Genomic DNA, 17574 nt, shown 5'->3' with positions numbered 1-17574 from the left:
GACATCCCCTGCCCTCATTCGCCTTATAATCAATGTGCAATCAGCTCCACATCTAATTCAGAGGCTATTAAGTAGCCGGCTTCAGTAATGGTCTGGAGCGGAGATAATACACTGATTGAGGCTGAGTTATCCTCATCTACCCTGTTGGAAACCTTTGCACGCACACATTATTTAAAGTCCGTGCCTAATTACACGTTATGAAAAGACATTAGGGGAAACCTTCTAAAAGCCATGAAGCATTAAATGTCAAGTTCATTAAAAATCTGCTGCCAGTATTTGAGACGTTTTGTAATAACTGAGTTACGCTTATTGGATCCCTAAAGTTAGATTTAATGATGATTGGAGTGCTTCCAAATATAGATCTCCATTACTGATGTTACATGGAACATTTTTACAGATTTCTCATAAAATTGGATGCCACTGTAAAAATTTCCAACAATTTCTGTTTGCCTCACTCATTGACATTCAGTGAAAGCGAGGGGTCGGCCTGGCCGGGCCATGCGATATGAGTCAGCGATGTATTATTCAACGTGGTTAACATTATTAGGGATGGTACAAGGCGACTCAAAGTACCACAGACATTCGAGGACAGAGGGGCAGATGTTTTGAAAGGTTTTCTTATCTGAAGTTTAGTTTGGAAAGTTCAATTCCCCCGTGTGCTCTGTGTCTGAGTCAGAGAGGAGTGAATGAGTGAGGGGGGGATGAATAATGCAGGTCAGGATCCTATTGTTTGGTGAAGGCCCATTGCAGCCCAGGGCGCAGCACAGGAGACTTTGTGAAATATTGATTCACCACTTAAAAGTTGTTGTGTGGATGTTGCCTGGCTTATAGGATGTGAATGGAGATTTTCCTTTTCTATTCTGGATAGACTGAAAGTCCCAAGGACATAAAATACACTTCAGGTTAGGTAAGCAACCTTCAGGTGTGATTTTGGTCGAACGTTCCTCAACACTTGAAAAGAAGACATGAATCACAAACCTCTAGACGGAGACACTGGAAATCAGACATTTTGAGGGGCTGTAATAATAACCGTAACACTGCTGTCTATATGCTAGCAAGCTCACAACAACTGATTGATATTTTAGCATCATATAGCATCCATTCTTTGAAGCTCAGGTCTATCTACAAGACATGATACACGGATGGGTTTAAGCACCGCCCGTCCGAAAGTCAGCTACATTTGCAGCAACTCTGAAGCAACACTTTAAGTCGAAGCATCTGAAAAGTCTCGGGAAACATCTGCAAAGGAATGATGATCACAAGAGGTCGTTAACAAGGGGTAAGACCACGAGCCAACTGCTGCAAAGTTTCTGCACCCAGTCAAAACTGCAGCATTTTGTAAAGGACTGATTACCTTCAATTCCCAGCAACTTTCAAAAAACAAGTAGACAGACTTGCACAAGATGACATCATAGGATAAAAGATAAGAAATGACCATGATTTTGAATCTGTGCAAACTGAATTTTAAAGCTAGCTCTTGGTAGGCTACTAAACTACCTGTAGTTGTGAGAATATTTTCTTAGTCTTTATTATGTTGTATAAATCATGAAGAAAATACAAAAGGGAAATTAAAATCAAGCCTCTGTAGTTTCTGTTGGAATATTCTGCAGGTGCTCCAATACATATACTGTGGAAGTACCCGATACTACAAGAATTATAGGCGTTCACTGGTTTATCAAAGTTTAATCAGTTTGTTTTTCGTCTCCAATTGCACAGAGTTTAAGACCCTGAGAAGGTGCCCCAGACTGGTCTATCAGATTTGATTTGTTGCAATATTAAGGCATATGGTGATATTATGGGTTATAGTCAAGCCACAAGGGGTTCTTTATGTCAAGACTCGTTTTCAGAACTTGCTGCACATTAACAGGCATCCAAAGAGGCAAGAGACAAGAATATAGTTCTGAATTGGGGCAAGTTTATGTTCCAAGTCAGTGTAAAATGGATGATTGTACATAAAATATGTGCAAAATGTACTTGGAATATTTTTTATAAATTGGGTGGGAGAAATATTAGAAACAAACAGAATATCAAAAATAGTTTTTATTGCAGGCAAAACCGAATGTGTTTCAGCTAGAGGCCATCATCAGCCTCCCGTGGCTTCTACCCTATCTTAATTTCTTTTTAGTTAAACTTATTTTTAGTTACAACTCTTGGGTGTTCTCCCCTTCCTTGTTCAGCCTTGAGCAAGACTGTGACAAAATGGGGGCTCATCCAGGATGCGAGCCCATTTGGTAAAGATTAAATCCAGCCTTAGTGTGACGACTTTGATCGGTATGTTGATGACCAGTTTGGTCTGTGACCCTGCGGTTTGTGCATGTTTTGACGTGAGATTATTTTCAGATTTTTATAGCATTGTGTTTGATTTTTGTGTGTTTTATATCGGCTTTTCATGTTTTGTTTTAATAGTTATTATTAGTAAGAAGTTGGAAATGTAATATTATAAATTTGCCTCAAAATGTGATGCATGGCAGCTTGAAAAGTCCAAAGGAAATGTCCAAGGAGTGAGGCTTCCAGCCCTTGAGTGAAGCACCTCTCAGGCTGAATTCAGTTCGATTTTTGCCTTGCTAGAGCAGTTGTGTGTGACAAAACAGCGGTCCTCTTGCAGTCTGGAGATGGACTCGCCCCGCTGGGTGAGCTAACAGCCGAGCCTTTCCCATGGGTGAACACAAACGTCAAGTGGCCCAGATCTCTCCAGGAGGAGCAGGGGAAGGCAAAAGGGAAGAGTGGTATGGAAATGACAGATGACAGGGCAGGAGTGGAGGGAAATTTGCAGGGTGGGGGGGGGGGTCGTGGAGAGGAAGTGAGACATGGGGGGTTCAAAAGAAGGAATGACAGGACAGGAGGTGAAGTGAGGAGACGTGATGGCAGAGCTATAATTATAGGATATGAGAACCTGGCTGTCACTTCTCCTCTTTTAGCGTGGCACTACCTCGCTCTGCTACACCTCCTCCTCCAGAGTCTTTTCGGATACTTTTCTGCATCCTTGCTACAGTAATTTTCCAAGGATAATGCTACACATTCCTAACCAGAATCATTCAAAATTGTTACACCAATGCCTGCAATTGGTTGAGGGTCAAAACGTGATGAATTTAAATCAAACACAGTACTGAGACTATAGAGTCACTAATGACATTCTCATGCACTCAGATAAAGAACAACATTTCATTCATATTTTTCTTGATTTAACCGCAGCATTTGATACCATCAATCATGCCATTTTACTTGACAGGCTGGAAAATTGTGTTGGCATTTGGGGACTGCTTTAAGCTGATTCCATTCCTGTTTGGTTTTGTTGTATTTCCTGTATCTTCATTTCCTTTTAGTTAAACTTATTTTTATTCTTTGACCCGGGCTCGTCTGGGATGCAAACCTAGATGTTTGGTAAGCTTGGAAAAGGTTAAACCAAACCTTAGTTCTGCAGAGTTTTCCATTGGTGTGTTTGGCTTGTGACCCTTGTGATGATGGATTCTAGTTGAAACATGCTTTTGCCCACAATAAACAAGAAAGAAAGAATCTGAGAGTGAAGAAATATTGCTAAAATCAGATGTAGATCTCAAAATGTTAGATCTGGAAGTGTCCACGCTTTCATCTTTTCCCACCTTGATTTGTTTCTCCCTCTACATGTCTCTGTCAGCACACTCTAAATAGTCTACAGCTGGTTCAAAATGCAGCTGCCTGATTATTAACCAGATCTAGCCAACTGTCTGACATTACCAATTTACTGCCATCCTTCCACTGGCTTTCCGTAAATTACAGAATAAACTATAGGATCCTGTTGACTCTGTCCCAGTTTCCAATCTTCTTCTTCCATATTCCACCCCTCTACCATTCTGTTCTTCAAACCTCGCCCTTTGCTGTTTTAGCCCCAACCCTCTGGAACAGTCTGCCAAAATCAATGTGGATCTGCCAAATCTTTGCACTGTTTGATACGTGCTATATAAATAAACTTTACTTAGTTAGATTGTTTTTCTTAGCCTCCGGTGATAGAAACTTCAACATAATCTGCTGTTATCACACTGAAAATTGGTCAGAAATAGTAATTACATAATGCTAACAAGAATAAAGAGACTCTGATAACAAAGCCAAGTTTGCTGTAGCAGTCAAACGAGCAAACGACTGGTGCTTATCGCCGAACGCCTCTATTTCTGCAACTCAGTACCTTCCTCCTCCATGTCATCCTCCTCCATGTCTGCCAATTCCTCCCACACTATCAGAAAAATCGTTCGGAACATTCACAATTAACATTCCAGCACATGCTGCTGAATTCACTGCTGGTTTCCAGGGGAAGTGTCTGCTTTTGCTTTTCTTTCAGAGGGGAAACTTACTGACATTTTCATTGTCCCACAGCCAGCCGGCCTCGTGTTTATGAAGCCTGAGGAAATTGCACAGATACGCACATGCCTGCAGTAAAAATTTGGGTATGTGAGAATGTATTGAACTGATCCATACATACAGTATATTATAAGCATTGTTCTGTTTTTTTTTACAACAGGAAATGAGTCTGACAGAAAGGTACAGAGATGCCCATGCCATACACAGTGGGCATATTAATATTTCACTGCATGGCTGTGTGACATTTTCCATCTTCTTTTCTCCATTTTTTCCAACCTCTAGTTTTCCTTTATAATTTTCCCTTTTCTCAAAGTGTCTTTCTCCACTTTCTCGCTGAAGAGAAGAAAAGAACTCCTCATGAATTACTTAACTTACGGCATAGAAGCCACAGAAGCTTGTAATCTACAATAGAGCTTTTTGGTTATGGCGCGTCTAACTTACATGGGGTTTTCCCCTCTGGGATATGATCGCTTATACGATCCATTGCTGTTATTTTTAGATAGCAGCGTGGCTACAGAGTGAGCAAAGTCGATCAGACAGTCTATCAGTCCAACACTTTCAGTCATGGTTAAAATTTTAACAGCTATTGGATGAACTGTCTTGAAAAAAATACGGCAGACATTCAGAGGATGAATCCTAAACAACAACAGAAACGTAACCACAACCTTTTTGGGAATTATTGTCACCAGAGCAACAATTTTCCAACACAAGTCAACAACTTTGCCCAACATCAAGCAAGCACAACACTACAAACAAGCCAGGTGATGTTACTTATTACTCCAGCGTTCCTCGTTGCCCCCGGCCAGAAACTTAACACCAAGCTAAGCTGACAGCAGCTACATTTAGCCAGGGTCTTCTTCACTGTCCATCAGGACTCTCTGTAAATTACAGAGAGTTGAGGCAGAGCAGCCGGAGGAAAACAAAACATTTTTCACATAAAATACGACCCAGTTTCACCTAAGTCAACGACACAGTTGGTCACTTTTAACTCAGGGTTAGAATTAGGCTCCTCCCACAAAGCTACATAGTACGACAGCAGGCGTACAGCGTGCACAGTAAGAATGACAAAGGCATCATTCACCTTATTACAAGTCAGTGCAGCATCGAAATGATTTTGATTAATTGTTATTTTAAGGTAGAATAGTTACATATTGAGGCTTTAAGTTAAACTATACACTTTATAGATTGCAGAAAGGAAAAATTGCTTCATTTTCATCCAATCAACAATTTATTTTCTCTTGTGTGGAGTAGTAATAATTTTTTCTTGCTTTAAAATATAATTAAAATATGAAATATGAGGCTCAGAGAACACCTGTGCCTTTAATTTTCATTGGTACCTTGCACACTGCACATTACCAACCACTTTTATTTGTCTCCTTGCCCTGCTGGCATTCAAATCCTCTGCAAAGAAACAAGCCAACAAGACAAAAAGGGTTTTTGGTTTATGCTTCTCATAAAAATAAGACTGCATTTCCCATAAATGCTCTTACTGCGCACAAAGAGTGAGATACATGTGTCGTATTTCTGCTTTTGCTTTAAAGAGCAAGAACAAGGACTACTGATGACAAGACAAATAGATCTGCAAGGACAAGTTCAGCTAATGTGAAACTGAAACTCTGCAGCTCGAGAAGTGAAAGTTGTTTTATTATCTGCACAGTAAAATAGCAATCTTCTCCAGCAAGATGACTAATGCAGTTGAACTTCCTGGCCAGAGTGTTATTTGTTTACGGCACTTTTACAAATGTCTCTGAATTAATGTCTTGACATTAAAATTCTATGCACAGCACCATAACATTTAGAATTTATGTGGACAGCTCTCTCTGTGTCACTGAGACAAGATTGTAGCAGGAGTGAGCAGAGGGAGCCGAGGACGGAAACAGAATATATTGACTGTAAAATCAGGTAAAAAGACTTTAAAGTCATCATCAAATACAGCCCGTGGCTCGATCTAAACCTTTTTCATTTTCAAGAAGAACCTAGCCTCACACCTCGTCTTGTATTCTCTTTTACAGCTTCATAAAAATAGACCCGTCTGGCCTTGGATAGTAGATCTCAAAAGAACCTGAGGGATTGACTGCAATCATACATGAATTATGCAGCTTATAAGGTATTAAAGGTGTGTTCAAGGCTGATGGAGGATGGCACGGTGTTTATAGTCACACTGGCTTTTTAAATATCTCTTGCTATATTCCAGAGGACGGCATTTCATCCTTGAGCGATGAGTGACAGGGAAGCAGAGCCGATTTAAGCATGTTTTCCTACTGTATCAAGACCCAGTTTGCTAAAGACACATTCAGTTCTGATACTTTTTCTCTTTGCACCAAGTTGCTTTTAGAAAAACCCAGCTTGTAATACCTTAAGAGCATTACAAGAACACTGCTGCATTATTTATTCGCCTTATGCATCAAAGCAAAAGCTGTGGGATCAATGTTAAATAAAATCATACCCCTTCCTTTTTCAGTTTTTGCCTGAAATAGTCCAGTTAAAATTCCTCATGTCCTCAGTGAGTGGAAACATCCAGCGTGTGGTTTGTGCAGGGTGTGTCGACCCACATCTGTGGTCTCTCACCGAGTCAGAAACGACTGCATCAGCAACCAGTCCTTTCCATTACCCCGGCAGAGCGCGACCGTCTTATTGTTTTCAACATGACCGCGGTCATATGGCGCTGTAGCTTTGACTGTGTCAAACATTCGGTCTGTCAACTGCTGATGGGAATCTGAAGCGATCATTTGGTCGGAGTTCCAGAGGGAAAACCTACCGATTATAAGGCACGTCTGTCAACAATTTGTGTCCAGTGTGCCTTTTCCCAGGACCACAGTTTTGCTGTCATTCTGTATCTGTTTAAAGGACTAACAATGAATGAGAAACTGTCTTTGTGGAGTCCCACAGAGTGTGCAATTTCATGCAAATTTGTATTTTTCTGTGATACTTCAAGCTTTTACTTAACTAAATTATACATGCTGAGAAAACCATCTCAGATAGAATTACAGTGAAAGTTCTGTTGTTTTCTGTTTCCTCTGCTTCACGGGGCCGACTATTACAGACTGTTAGGCAACTTTAATTTTCTGGACCCAAAAGCAGGGCTCAGACAAAGGCTTTCAACAGTTCAGAGAAGACATATTCACCAAGTTATGAGATGAGGTTGAAAGGCTTGGCCAGAGTTTAACCGTGGGGCAGGGCCGGAGAGGCGTTTTTCGGGGCAGGCACGCAGAGATCATGGGAAGGTGATGGAAACACAAGACAATACCGAACTAGAGCAACGAACTGAGCTGTAGCGTATCACGTTAGCAAACCAAACAATCTGGTGAAGACTGGGGTGAAGAGACGTGGTATTTACGATGTAGGAGACAGCGACTCTTGCTATGCAAATACGCGCCAAGTCCATTTTTGTGGGTTGCCATGTCAAGCCGCACGGAGCAGCAAGTCAGACACAGACATGGCATGGAGAATCCAGTCATTTTCAAAATAAAGGCCTCTGTAGGCTAAAAAGAGCAGAAGGAAAAGAAAACTACAGAGCATACTTACTCATAGTTGAAACACAAAAATCTGAGCAAGCAAACATAATCAGGCGTGCAAAACGCTCTGCTTCTGGTGCTGCCGATGGACCATGAAGGCGTGTGGAGGAGGGATCAGCACCGCACCGCAGACGCAACATGCCCAGCAGAATCGAGGCTTTACACCAGCAGCCTACTTCCTGTGAGTCACACTAGTCTGCACCAGATTTCATGGGAAACAATTCATCTGTCCAGCCCTGCCATCCCTAAAGCCATGTGCGCTGAAACACGTTTTGTCCACCTCCCATCACGTGATTCATTGTACCAGACAGAAAACTCTGTTCTAGTCATGTAAAATGGCAGCCGTGATACAAAATTGAAAAGTCATGCTGGTCACGTCACACTGTTAACTTCTGTGGCCCCTCGACCAAATACGCTTGTAAAAATAAATGTTCAGGCTTCATGAGTGTCATGACTAAGAAATACAGGGTTGCCAGAAAGTGACATCTGAAAAATAATGATATTCCCCTCATGTTTAAGACTCTGCATGTTTAGACAGAAGATGACTACTGGAAAGTTGGAGCACATGAAGATTGTTTGGCTTTAGACTTGCCAGAAAACTGCTTAAGATAGCCACAGGCTCATGGAAATACAGTGGAAAAAGTGACTAACATCGTGTGTGTGTGTGTATGAGCCCCAAGAAGCAAAGATCTCAATCCCATATTAGGATCAGTCCCAAGGAAGGATTACGTTCTCATGAGCATAAAAGACTGGTCTTGATCGCTGATAGAGAAGGATTTTACCTTTCAATTGTTCTGTAATTTGTTTGTTTCTTTCTTCATCTTTCACAGATTGGGTTTCTGAGAGAAAAAGCTTTGCATGACATCCTCTGCGCTGTGGGTCCACATGCCTCAGAGCAGCAGAGGGCCGTGGTATTTTGCTGGTTGGTGCACTGAGCAGATGTTTTGCCCCCTTCACAAACAGATCCGAACATCGAGTTCACATTTACTCCAGTTGTGCGTTCACTTCAAACGGGCCGACATCTGCCCGCCTCTGTCCTGTGGCACGTACGCGGGCGAACCCACCCTTGTATGCGTGTCTCATCTTCATCGTCAGGGGTGGAAGTGGCGTACTGTACAGGACCTGCATGCCCCCAGAAAGTGCAAAGTGTTTGGGTGCACCATCTGCCAAATACATTTCCATAAGCTCATTAAATCAACACTTGCAAGAGGATTTTCAGCTAACTTTGTGGTGGAACTAATTTTAGGACAGGTTTGCATAAATTGCCCTTTGAATGACCCACCAGGCATGTAAAGATATTTTTAGATGGATTTAGAAATCAACTTCTTAAAGCTGATGGTGTGAAACGAGAGTTGAAGAAAAGTATGTTCAGAGTGGTTTCACTACACACCTTGTCAGATCGGTTTCTTTGGCAATTTGGAGGTAATTATCCACATTTAGACTGAGAACATCAAGCAATCTATTTTTTTTTAATTAACAATGGATCAGAAGACTGATAGTGATGTTCATCCAACAGTCTGAAAAAAGTCCCATTGAACCAAAAGCCCATTTGTCTGACAACCGGTTAACGCCCACTACTCCAAAGGGCTGTTGTTCTGGATTATTTTGCCCCTAATATCTAAATATAATGTCAGATGCTCTTCGCCATCATGGTGACAATAAATAAATGTGTTTAATATGGAAAAACTCACAGTTTGGTTAGGTTTAGGCAATAAAAATGCTTGATTACGTTTAGGAAAAGATAGTTTGGGTTAAAATAAGCACAGTAATACGTCAATTAAGCTATTACATAAGTTCAGGCACAGGTCTTTACCTCATCTTAAGTTTCACACTGGAGGTTTAAAGCAAGACACAAAGGTTAAATGGCTAAAACAGCCATTAAAAAACTGAGCTTACTGTGACAAAATGAATCATGATGCTATTTTGAGCATCAGGGAATGTAAATTGTAAGTTACAGACACTAGAATCTGTTTTCTTGTCCACCAACTAAACTACTTAGGTTGTGTTACTTTTTGCAAGTTTGTTCATTTAAAACTGGGCAGCACAAATACCTAATTGCAATGCACGAAGCTTACACAGCAGGCAAAAAAAAAAAAAAAGGACCACTTCATAAAAGTCCACTGAGCTGAAATAAAGCAGGTAAGACACCACTCAACCCAAATTTATTTTTTCAAGCACAGGAGTGAAGACAGGTGGAAAATTTAGCTAGAGAGTAATGTGACAGTGAAGTAGATTTTTATCTCTGCAAATGCAAGCTTTGCAGATGAGTAGACTTGGCCCTGAAAGGCCTTTTAAAAGGGAAAAAAAGCACATTTCTCTGAGGCATCAGTGTGACTGAGTGCACTATGATCTCCAGTTTTTTCAATGCCATGCTCATCCGCTGGTTTCACACTTTCTCTGTGACAAAAACCAAACTCCTCTTAGTCAACATACACTTTCTAAACTGTGTTCACACTTTGGAGTTTGGCACCGTCGTCGACAGTCAACATCTCTTCTACCCCCCCGTCAGAAAACAAGTCAAACAAGCCACAAACAGAACACAGGCGTTGTACACCCACTGAGTGAAACCTTTGAGTTTGTTCACTGCTTGCGCCGCTCGCCAAAAGAAAAGAAAAAAAAAAAAAAACAGTAGCGCTGAAAAAGTGTTTAAGATTTCATGTGGCTTTTGAGAGCTTTTCATTCCCTCTCGAAGCGTGATTTTTCCGATTCATCTGACAGACCTTAATGCTTCCTAAGAGCCAAAGGCTGCATTGTTCAGAGGACCTGCTTGGTAAAAGTAAAAATATAGACTTATACAGATGTAGAAATACAGTACGAGAATCAGAGAGCGTAAAATATACATGAAGGGAAGTGGATGCTCTGGTTTGCTTTTCTATTTGAAAAGCTCTCAACATGATCTCAATTGGGAATTTAGAGGCAGATGATAGAAATGCTATTTTATGCTACGAGAAAAAAAGAAAACCTTGTTTTCTGATGGAAACAAAGGGTCAACTGTTAACCCTTATTGATATAACGCTCCCCTAACACTCCCAGAACGTTCCTTAAAGGTTTGTATTTGGTAACGCCGCCACAGTATTCTAGGATTGTTCTGCAAATGTTTATGGATTGTATTTTGTGGACATATCAATGATATTGGTTTTAATCCTGGGAATATTAAGGGGAAACATTCAAGTAATCTTCTGTGAATATTCAACTAACCTCCCAGAATGTTCTGGAGAAGCTACTAAAATGTTGGTCATACATAAAATAAAAAATTCCAGGGAACAGTCAACTAATTTTCCCAGGATGTTCTAGAAAAAGCTAGCAACCTGACAGGAACATTCATCTAACTTCCCCAGAAGAATTCTAATAATGCAACCATAACTTTAGTTTTGCATCAGAAACACTCGCTGTTTTAACATCTGTTAATGGAAATAAAGAAATGTTAAGGGTAAACTTTCAGGGAACATTCAACCAACTTTCAGAGAACCTGGAATCTGGCAAACGTCTAAGGAATATCAAGGGTTTTACATCAGAAAAAGTTGCAGTTTTAACATCTAGGGAGTGTTAAGGGGAAATGTAACAAGGACGATAGTTTTACACCAGAAAAAACCTGCTGGTTTAACATCCGGGGAGCAGCATGCAGGAAAATTCAATCAGCGCTCCCAGAACAAAAATCTAACCCAGGACATTTTGGGAACCGATTTTTGTTAGCTGGTGAAGTCACATCATGGCAGTTATATAATATATAAAAGAAAAGAAAATCAAAAAGGGTCAAATCCAGTAAAAGTGCAGATTAAATCTTTGAGTAAATAATCTCATTTTGTAACAGAATCTAATCCTGATTTCAAATAAACCTCCCAAACGCTGGTCGATGAGCTTAATGAAAAATGACTGCTGTTATTTTAAATAATGAATTGAAAGTCAAATGAAGTCCGCAAGAACGACTCCTCTGTGCAGTACAACATGAAAAAATCAGACATACAGAGACACACACACATGTACTGTGTGTCTGTAAAGCGGTGCGATGACTGTATGCTAAAAGCAGGTGAGGAGATTCATAATTCAAGACATGCAATGGAAAACAGATGTTGGTATACTGCGAGGCTGAGAGACCAATAATCCTCTCAACATGTCTCGCATGTGTCAACGGTGCCACACGTGTGCAGCGCATAAACTCACGCAGGCAGAAAAGCGAGATGATGAAATGTAAAGCAACTAGAGCGAACCACAAGTCCACCAATGAATTATTATTTTTCAATTTGTGTTCATTACTGACCGCACATGCATGAACCACCCAGATACACACACTTATTTTCTATCTGTGTCCCCGTGTGAGTGTTTAGTCTGTGTTTGACCTAACCTTTCTCTTTCCCCGCCGCGAGCAGTTCTCTAGACGCTGACCTTCTGCTGGTGACTGCATGACCAGTGTATCCTTAAACCACCCCTATGGACTGGTGTGTGCGTGTGTGTGTGAGACAGAGGGACATATGTGTGAGGATTTCTGGCTGGATTATGTCGAGTAAATGAGCAGCCCAGATTTTCACCCTTTGCTGATTTATCTTTCAGACTGTTTGCATGATTTCTTTAAAGCCCTTTGATTTTTAACGCCAAATATTTCCATGCAATTTAATCTGACCTTGAATTTCTCTCTGCAAGTCAGGCTTTAAATTTAACCTCATACTTCGGACTGAATTTGAAAAGACAAGTTGAGGTAATTTTGCAAAGATTCAAAACAATTAAACTCTTGATATTTATCATGTTTCACTTGAGAAAATATATTCAATGAGCTTAAGTTTTAACTCTCAAACAATGCATGCTGGGAAGTCTGCTAATATGTTGATTCAGCTACATTTCTGTGTGAGTTTTCTGCAGTGCAATATGATCATATCAGAACTTTGCTTTCAATGTCATGCATGTGCGCCCAGCATGAAGTGCGACCTACATCGCAGTTTGATTTTCTCCCAGTTTTTCCGTGGATTAATCCCAAATGTGGGATCATGTTTTGTTCCAGCGTAAAAGAAATCCACATGCCATAAATCATGTCTGCTATGATGGATAACACACAGATTGAACTTATATTTATCATATAAATAATCAAAACTACACATGTGTCAGTGAGAACTGCTTGTCCCTCTTTGTTTGCACGTGGGGAATGTGATTGGTTGTGGACAAATGACTACTCCCTATTTAAGATGGCTTCTTATGAACAAAAAACATTGCAAAAAAATTATATATTGCTAAGTTGGACAGTGCGTGGGAATCCTTTTGCACCTTTTTTATGTGGTAAAATTTGAAGCTGCAAAAAATAATAATAAAAATAATCCATTTAACTTAAAAAAGTTTGTGTCCAGGTTTAATGGAGTTGATTGAACTTGCACAGTGCGTTCATTCAACTCATCATCTCAAGTCGAACAACTTCAAAACAGAAGAACTCATGTTTGGAAGTTTTGAAGTGTTCCAAAAGTAAATATTTGAAATTTTAGCTTTAATTAAATTGAACAAAAGCGTTTATATTTACTTTAAGTTAACTAGAAAAGATTAGTTGATTCTGCTAAAATCCTGGATGATTTTATATAGTGCACAAAAAAATGACTTTCAGCAAAGTAAACTGCAAAAACATTTTGCCAATACTCATTTTAGTCAAACCCTACTTTAGATTAATGAAACTATATTGTTTGACTTACATAGCCCTTTGTCTAATGTCTTAAATTAACAAGTTATAAATTACCCACACATTTTCTCTTGTATATTATGAGCGGTTTTCTCCAGTCTAGGTCGTGATTCTTGCTAATTAACCTCGTTACACTTTGAACTGTCCTTTGGGACCCCTGAGCCATCTATGAGCCACAGCCTGCCTGATTAGAACCCTCCGCTTTAGAGAGAAATCCCAAAGAGGAACGACCGTTTTAGGGAGCGACATCATCAGTTAAACACTGACATTTGAGAAGGATAAGTAGACTCCCAGAGGAGCGTGGATGTGTTGGAGACACAATCTGACATGCTGGCATTTAAAATTTTTAGCTGATATGATTTAAAACCATGCATTCACACAAATTATCACATAAAAATGTTTTTTTAATTTGATACTTTTTTAAAAAAATGACAAATGCTTCAGTTTTAACTTCCCTGTGCTGCCTCTTGCATACTAAATGATCCTTGCACTTGTGGAAATTCCTAAAAGAGAAGTTTTGTCACAACTCCACTTTCTGAATTCTTCATGTGCTATTTACTTTGTACTTAAAGTTTATGAATAATTACAGGAGAGAGGCCAGATTTGACTTTTCTAAATGCAAATGAAGACGGGGCCCGCGAGGGGATTGTGCCGAGCCACTCAAATGAGGAGAGGGGAACAAAGAGCAACAAAGAGCAGAGGAGTCACCCATTTTATTAATTGTGTTGGTTCTAGCAGTTGCCCTTTAGAAAAGTCAGTGGACTTAATTAAATTACCACGCACGCTCGCAGGAGGAAGCAGTCGGAAAAAGCCCTGTAAGACAGAGCCTCGCAAGCATTCAATCCCTTATCTAATGAGAATGAGAGCCGCGGGGACGTTCAAAGGTCTTCAAGTGTCCTCCGAGTCCTTCACTTACTACTATAATATATGGATTTTAAAAAAGAGAAAAGTCTTTAGCAAACACTGCCTCACATGTGGAGGCTAGCATCCGTGTTTTGAAGCAGCAGTTGTTGGTGAGCAAACAGCCGGGGCTGATGGGAGCGATATTGCCGACGCTTTCATCCCTGCCAGCCGCTCTCCTATACAGTGCCCTTTAAACCCTCCGGGTCCTTTGGAGTGAAGGCATTCTTTTTCCAGGTCAGCTCGCTTGTTTGTCTCTCACAGCTGAGTCTCACTGCCTACTGTTAGCGCAGCACATATAGGATAATTAAAGGCAGCCCATGGGTCAAGGGAGTTGGGCAGGACAAGCTGGCACCGAGGAGTAAACGGTCATGATGTGCTCGCCCTTCCCCCACTACATGTGTTCCAAAGCCTGGAGGCATCGCCCGAGGTTATGAAGGCTCACGATGCATACCGAATAATACGGCAAGTGGAAAAGCCACAGAGGACTGGGCATGGAGAGGCAGAGAGCAAATGCCACTTTCTGTTGTGGTGTTGCATTACAGCAGTAGGGAAAGAAAAAGAAAAAAATGCAGTGGAACATGAGGAGAGGGCGGCGGTGCCAAAACATCCAGGACACGGAGAGGTCAGGACACAACACAGCCTCTCTTTGAACAAGCAAAGCACACAACCTGCTCTGTGATGCCAGTCATGAAGCCTCAAAAATTCACATCCGTATCAAAGCAAACCTCGCTAGAATCTGCCGGCGGAGCCAGTCAGTACAAACTCCTGCTGTGCAGCCACACATTGTTCAAACCCACAGAAATGTATTTTGAATTCCAGTGGAGAACCAGCTGAGTTTTCATAGGTTGAATTTCTAGCCCTAAGGTACAAAGATCAGTTTAATCCTTCATAAAAAAAACATAATCCCACCCAAAACAGAAATTATACATCACAAGGGCACTTTTTCACATTTTGTCCACTGGAAGACACCCTAGAGTGCACTTTATCATGCTGACTTGGACAATTGTCCATCATTAAGGCCACTTTATGTTTTTATCAACCCTTAGAGGACACTTATGCAGCATTTTTTGAACAGCTATGGCTAACATTAACCCTAACTTTCTAACCAATCATGGTCTTAATGATTCTCTAGATTTGTCGCTAGTTGCTTCATGCATACACTGATGGACAGCAGAAGCTCTATTTTCATTTTTTGATCAAAACTATTGCAAGGGACAATTCAGTTACCTCTGAATATTGGTGGAGACATGTCCCTACCCAATCCTACGCCCCTGCAATGTCCGAATATCCACTTTTCATCACTCCTTGAGAATAAATTGTTGTCAAACGATAGCCAATTGGTTCAGAGATCGGTTAAAAGCTTCTACAATCGTCTGACTGTTCACATATTTTGCATCTTTGTTTAGGTAGTTGAGTGCAAAGGGTATTTATAGGTCAAAGTGCCTTTGAATTGAGGAATCTTCTGTGAAATCCTCTGGGCTTTTGTGATATTACAAAATATTGTGTCTTGGATTAATTGGATTTTCAATGTAATGAAACAAACTTAGACATATTGCACCACTGAGAGCAAATAGGTCACCCATGTGCTGTTGCACGGGCCACAGGCAACACAGCCAGTTAAATGTCTGGGAATCTGTCCCATTTGTCCTTTGCTATGATAATGCACTTACTACGATTAGTCCCTGAGGACATCAAGACTTCTGTGCTTCGCGTCATCCCTGAGCTATCATACCCTTTGACCCCTGTCGACTTCTTTGAGTTATATAAGGAGACCCCTTGAGGGAAAGACTGAGGAAAGGGGGGGGGGTTGCTTGCTCAAGTTGCTCATCATAGTCCATCAACCTTGTTAGGACACATTATGTAAAACATCTCCGCCTTTGTTCCCACAATTCTTCAGAAAAATGTATTAACAAACATTTAATTTCCCCTTTGACTTCCTTTGTTGTGCCGAGCAGCCCCCCCAAGCCACGGCGCTCTGATGCCTCTGCAGTCAGCCATGGCCTGGCTTTTCAAATAGAAGGGGACATTTGTTATTATTGGCTCTGCTGATACAATATGTGAAATATTAATGCAATGACTAAAAATATAACCCTGCCATATTTTACTGCAGATACTGTATATTGCAATAACAAATAGGTATCAATTTTCTCCATGACCTGAAGACAGAAACTGCAGCATAAGTCTCGAGTGTGGATTTTTTTTTTTGCTGTAAGGAATTGAAAAATAAACACTGTTATCATAAAATCTTGCCTTTAAAGGGAGAGTTTTACTTATTGATAATCTAATGTACTTTTGTGGATTATAACAACTTGAAATTACACAACGTTTCCTTAAAATAAAACTGGAAACTTAAATTTATAGCAGTCAGCAAAGTAAGGTGATACACTGAATATGGATAAGTACCTTCACACGTACGTAAAATAATCTGAACTATCCCTTTAAAGGTAACAAGGTGTTAATGTTTTTGCTGCTGTTGAAATAGCAATTGAATTAAGGAGAATTTGCAGTAGTAACCAGGACGTAATGTTGACAACAGTGACCTGTAAGACCTGTCTACTTATACACTCTAAATACCAGTAATGTACTTTTATTTTATTTTGCCTTTTTCTGCTGTACAGATGGGCTAAATGGGTCAACAGACGGTGGATGTGTGTCAGTGAGTCCCTCCTGGTACAAAGCTGACCTCCTGCCTGTGGAGACTCAGCAGAGAGAGAGAAAAAAAAAGCTGCTGACGTTCACTTAAAAGCCGCTTTGACCTGTTTGTTTTACTTTCAGACTGTATACAGTGCACAGCTGGAATCTGTGCGCGGCCGGCGCTGAAATAAACCAACATCCCGTTTAGGAACATATTGATCGCATTAATTAATCTGTTTGATGTGCACAACTTTGGAGGTTATAAACCCAAACGCCTGCTGTGTGGAGGGCAGGGTTGCACCTCGAGGCGGTGAGGTAGTGAACTGTGACACCGGAGAACCCAGAAGTCACTTAACAAGATGTAATTAAACTGCAGTTTCCTCGCGTTCTCCTTTTAAGTTTTTCCTGAGCGGCTGACACAGCTGGTACACAATAAAATGAAAGCAACTCCCCTACTTATCTCCAATGCAAAAGAGCTTCTGTTCCAACTTAAGTTAGCAAAAAAAAGTTTGTGTTTTGCTCTTATACCTTAGACCA

The sequence above is a fragment of the Lutjanus erythropterus genome, chromosome 24 (genome assembly GCF_056507025.1).
Source record: "Lutjanus erythropterus isolate fLutEry1 chromosome 24, fLutEry1.hap2, whole genome shotgun sequence".
Taxonomy (NCBI): Eukaryota; Metazoa; Chordata; class Actinopteri; order Lutjaniformes; family Lutjanidae; genus Lutjanus; species Lutjanus erythropterus.
This window is presented reverse-complemented; position numbering follows the sequence as displayed.